Below are 6,000 nucleotides of genomic sequence, written 5' to 3'. Positions count from 1 at the left end.
GTGGCCTAACCAGAGTTTTATAAAGTGGCAGGATAATATGTACTTTTATTTATAAAATTATGCCCTCAAGTATTTATGAGGGCATGTGGTCTGATGTGGTTCAGGTGGAGGCATTCACTCCCCCCCCTTTCCTGACCTGCCAGGCTGCATGCTCGGATTTGAGTCTGGTATGGATTGGGTGGGACCCCCATGCCATTTAATTTTACATTTTTGTATTGCTGGCAATAGTATTAAATAATTATTAAACTAAATGTAATTTTTTTTTTCTTTATAAATTTCAGTTTTGCTGCAGCAGGTTCTATACACTGTACAGATGTGCCACTTTATAGGCACAATAAGGGAATAAGGAGACCCTCCAGGCACTATATTTAAATACATTTTTCATTTTTATTGTCCCGCTTTAAGCATCAATAAAATCATTGCTCCTTTAAAAACAATATTTTTTAAACATTTTTTTGCATTGGTACGTGTCCCCAAGGGCAGTACCTGGGGCCCTATACCCATTTAATGGCCAATAACTTGCATATAAGCCTTCAAAATGGGAAATTTTTTTTCAAATTCAGGTCCCATAGACTTCATTAAGGTTTTCAGTTCAGGTCTGAACTTTTGCGATGTTCGAGAGTTCTAGCATGAACTGAACCAGGGTATGTTTGGCCCATCTCTAGTGCTCAATAAACAGGCCAGGGTCAGTAAAGGTGGAAGGCAGAGGCAATACTGCAATGGTGTGGCAATGATCAGGAACACTGTTGCTGGCTGCACTGGCTCTGGTGACACTGTACTGATGTGGCCATGATCAGGGACACTGTTAAGGGCTTACAATGGTCTGGTGACACTGAGATTGGTGTGGTAGTGATTAGGAACACTGTTGATAGCTGCAGCGATCTGGCAACACTGTCACTTGTGTGACGATGATCAGGAACACTGTTGCTGGCTTACACTGGTCTGGTGACACCGGGACTAGTATGGTTAGTGATTAAGAACATTGTTACTGACTTACACTGGTCTGGTAACAATGGGATTGGTACGGCAATGATGAGGAACACTGTTGCTTGCTGGACTGGTCTGGTGACACTGGGGCTTGGGTGGTAGCAAGCAGGAACAGCTTTGCTGGCTGAACCAGCCTGGTATGGTGGCAATCATGAGCACTGTTTCTGTCTACACTGGTCTGGGGACACTGTGACTGGTGTGGCAGTGTGTAGGGACACTGGCTGGCTGCACCGACACTAGCACTCACTTATATTTACTACAATGCCAATCCCTGTGAGAGGAAACAGATCACAGTCTGCGAGTCTTTGTTTACAAATGTGCTCACTGGAATTAGTTACAGCAATCACATAGCATATTTGTTAGTTTTTTGACAATTATTTCACCATTGCTTCCTTATTAGTCCCTGTATAGTAAAAACCTTGTTAGTTTACATATGCTGCCAAATAAAAAAGGTGCACACTCATCAAAAAATGTAAAAATACCATTACTGGCTAGGAAATACTATTTAGAGTTAAAACAAATACATTTTCCAAATGTTAAATGGCAAACATATTTCTTTTTTTATTTGTGTTGTTCAGATATTTAAGACTAAAGATGTTTTTTTATTATGTTGAAATAACCACCTCAATACTGGACATTTTCACCCCCTTCCTGCCCAAACTTTGAATGACAATAACTGAGTCCTGCAACACTGTACCCAAATTATATTTTTGACATTTTTTTGTAAACAGATAGGGCTTTTCTTTGGTGGTGATCAATCACCATTGGTTTTATTTGTTACATAAATGAAAAAACAACAAAAACTTACAAAAAAAATGTTTTTTTTTTTTTTTAGATTCTGTTATAACATTTTGCAAATAAAAAAATCAATATTTGAAAATTGATCAATCGTAAAATACTTACTGCCTATCTAATTTCTTGAGGCACTAAATAGCCAGGACAGTACAAACACCCCCCAAATGATCACCTTTTAGAAAGTAGACAACCCAAGGTATTTAATAAGAGGCATGGTGAGCTTTTTGAAGTTGTAATCTTTTGCTACAATTTTTGGTAAAATTAAGCAATTAAAAAACATTTCACAAACTTGCAATTTTAACAATTTATTTCTCACACACAGCATAGGCATACTTAGAATGACACCACAATACACATTCTGCTATGCCTCCCAAGTATAAGGATACCCCAATTGTAGGACTTTTTCACAGCCTAAATGCATAAAGGGGCCCAAAATAAAAGGATCCATAATTTGGGCTTTCATGGATCATAAATTACGCATCTAATTTCCTGACTATGTATCACATTTTTGGAGGTCCTGGAGCACCAAAGCCCAAAACATATTCTGCTATTCTTCCCGAGTATGGTGATATTACATATGTGAGACTTGTTTTACAGCCTAGCCATATAGAGAGGTGCAAAATCCAAAGAAGGCATCCTAGGGACATAAATTACACATCTAATTTCCTGCTACCTATGACATTTTTGGAGGCCCTGGAGCACCAGGACAGTAGAAACATACACAAACTGACCACATTTTGGAGAGTAAACACATTAAGGTATAATTTAAAAGGTATGGTGAGTCTTTTAAAGACTTCATTTTATTGCCACACGTTTTTGGAAAACACAGAAAGAAAATGAAATGTATTTTCTGCACAAGTTGTCAATTTAACAAAATATTAACATGCAGCATGGGCATTCTTAGAATTGCACCCCAAAACACATTCTGCTACTCCTACTGGGGTGATACCGCATCTGTGAAACGTTTTTACTGTCTGGACTGATTATGTACTAGACGTATCTTGTGTATCACGCAAATCAACCAATTGTGTCAAAACCAATGTACTGCAATGGTTATGTATGAGTGGTCAGAGAATATAGCTTAGTATAGCGTCACCTATCGCTATTCCAGTTCTCTTTGAGTTAAGCAAGCCTAGCCTACTGGTACGTGGCCTCTTCTTGGAATGCCATGTCCACTGGCCTGGTGTCTTGCAGGAATGTAGTCAGTGGGATGTGCAGATGGGTAAGTTCAGGTCCCAGGCAGAGATGTAGTCAGCAAACAGGCAAAGGATCAGTTCAGGCAGCAGGCAGAAATGTGGCCAATAAACCAGCCAGGGTTAGTACAAGTGGCAGGCAGAGGCAACACTGCACTGGTGTTGCAGTAATTAAGGACACTGTAACTGGTGGTGTTTGGGGACACTTTGAGAGGGTGGCGGTGATTAGGGAAACTGAGTGGGTGGCAGTGATTAGGGACAGTCTCGGGAGCTGTGGTGATTAGGTACACTGTGAGTGGGTGACAAGGATTAGGGACACTGTGATTGGGTGGTGGTAATTAGGGACACTGTAAGTGCACTGCAGTGATTAGGGACACTGTGAGTGGACTGTGATGATTAAGGGCACTGATTGGTGCTTTGGTGATAGGGACACTGACTGACAGCACTGGTCTGGAGACATTTTATTGCTGTGGCACTGATCAGAGATAATGGCTGATGGCACTGATATATAGTGATATCAGGGCCGGCAGCCATTTTACATATTTACAGCCACAGCAATACAATGTCATCATAGTGAAACTGCGCATGCTCGGGTGACAGCATGCAAAAAAAAAAAACGTTTTTTTCTACAGCTTGCCACTAGAGCAGTGCAGTGTTACCATAGTGCCACTGTAATTATCTAGGGTGATCAGGGATTTTTTTGCTGATTGCTTATTACAGCGATGATCACATTAATAAGAAATCTCTAGCACTGGTTAAAGGTTTCATTCATGAAACCTTATTAATGTAATGTGGTGATTGGTCACAGCAATCACAGGGTACAAGGCCACTGCAATTGCTGTGACCTGTGACCTGCTGTGACCTGTAGCCTTGCTTGCTATTGTAGCTGTGATCGCTGTTATTGGTCACAGTGATCATATGGTTTAAGGGCCTATCACAGCGGCCTTGTACCCTGTGATAGCTGTGACCAATCACCACATTACAGTAGTAAGGTTTTATGAATAATTGGCTGTGTCCAGTGGATACAGTTTGTTACACATAGTCAGTTGCAGATCACACCGCTGCACGCTCCAGGGGGCATGCACAGAGCAAAGTTCTGGGAGGACGTATGGGTAAGTCCACCCCAAACTAAACCTCCAGGCCATTTATGTACATTGGCCTCTACTAGGTACATAACACCACCATCAAACCCTCTACAATCCTTTACTGCCATTGTACCCTTCACAATCTTCTGTCAAAGTGCCTTCTGTCAGGTCTCCCCACTCCTTCTCTGACCTATTTAAACCCGATGCTTGCATGATATCGCTCTTGCATGGTCTTTCAGCTTATTCCTTGTGATTTGTGTACACAAAGCCTGCTTGACTGTGTTCCTGACCGGCTATGAATGATTTACCTGGATTTCCCTTGCTTGTTCATGTCTGCTATTCCCAAACTTAGCCTTGACTCTTGACCAAGTTTCTGCATTTTGATTTTGTCCTTTGCTGCCAGCATGTTACCACCTCTTGCCTGTCTCTGACCTGGACTCTGTTCATGAATTGGTGCCTATTCGTCCGGTTGTTACTGAACTCGGCTCGTGACCTGACTTCACGCTTATGCTCATCTGAAATAACTACTACCAAGCTAAAGTTCGCTGGCTCAACTGCCTGGCACCTGCTGCCCTAGCAGTCTGTCTCCACTTCCAGGAGTGCTTGAATGGAAATTGTACAAAAGGTCAACCTTATCATCTTGAGCTCCACAGCCAGGTAAATGACACCCACTGTCATATCCTCTGCAGGCATCTCCTGCACATACTGACCACCATCATTTCCTCTGCACTTCTCTCCTGCTACTGCTTTATGTCATTTACTCTACACTCTTCTCCTGCACATACTGCTCACTGTCATACCCTCAGAATCCCTCTCCTTCAGCAATATTTGTAATATTCTAACCTCACCCATTCAGGAAATGACACACTTTTGCTACTGTAAATGCATTCATACACTCTGCACTTCTCTCCTGCACATACTGCCAGCCATCATACCCTCTGCACTACTCTTCTATACATCCTTCCTAATGTCATTTTCTTTTAACTCCTCTTCTATATATATACTGCCTACTGCCATACACTCAGGACCAACCTCCTGCACATCGTAGCCACAAAAGCAGTTCTTCAGCATTATTTGTAACACCCCCAACCTTGCCAATTTTGGAAAGGGAACACTTTTGCTAGTGCAAATGTTTTCATATTTACAGCTTTAAACCTTCATAAAATGCACAACCAATCTTCTTCGACAAAAAAATTGTGTTTCATTTTAGATTTTATAATTTGTGCATTTATGTGTTGTTAATTGGGTGGGGTCATCATGCGATTTCATGAAAAGTCAACATGCAAGATATGTTATTAATTCCAATATCATAATGCATTAAGCAAGTGGATACATAGTAGTAATGAGCCGAACATACCCCCCCCCCCCCCGGTTCGGTTCGCACCAAAACACCGCTAACAGGGGAAAAGATTGTTCGAACATGCAAACTCCATTAAAGTCTATGGGATTTGAACATGAAAAATCAAAAGTCCTCATTTTAAAGGCTTAAATGCATGTTATTGCCAAAAAAGTGTATGGGGGTCAGGGTACTGCCCTGGGGGACAGGTACCAATGCATTTTTTTTTTTTAAACAATAGTTTTTACAGGAGCACTGATTTTAATGATGCTTAGTGAAACAATAAAAATGAAGAATTCCTTTAAATATCGTGCCTAGGGGTCCCCTTAATGTGCCTGTAAAGTGGCACATTTGTGCGATGTATGTGGCCTGCTTCAGCAATACTGACAGTTCTAAAGGAAAAAATGTCATTTAAACTTGCTCGCGTCTGTAATGTATTGTCAGCTCCTGGCAATACAGATAAAAAAACATGAAAAAAACGGCGTGGCCCCCCCACAAAATTCATACCAGACCCTTATCCAAGCAAGCAGCCTGGCTGAACAGTATAAGGGGTGGGGGATGAGCAAGCAGCCCCCCCTCTTGAATCATACCAGACCACTTGCCC

This window comes from Pelophylax lessonae (assembly GCF_965119305.1).
Source record: "Pelophylax lessonae genome assembly, chromosome: 7".
NCBI lineage: Eukaryota > Metazoa > Chordata > Amphibia > Anura > Ranidae > Pelophylax > Pelophylax lessonae.
This window is presented reverse-complemented; position numbering follows the sequence as displayed.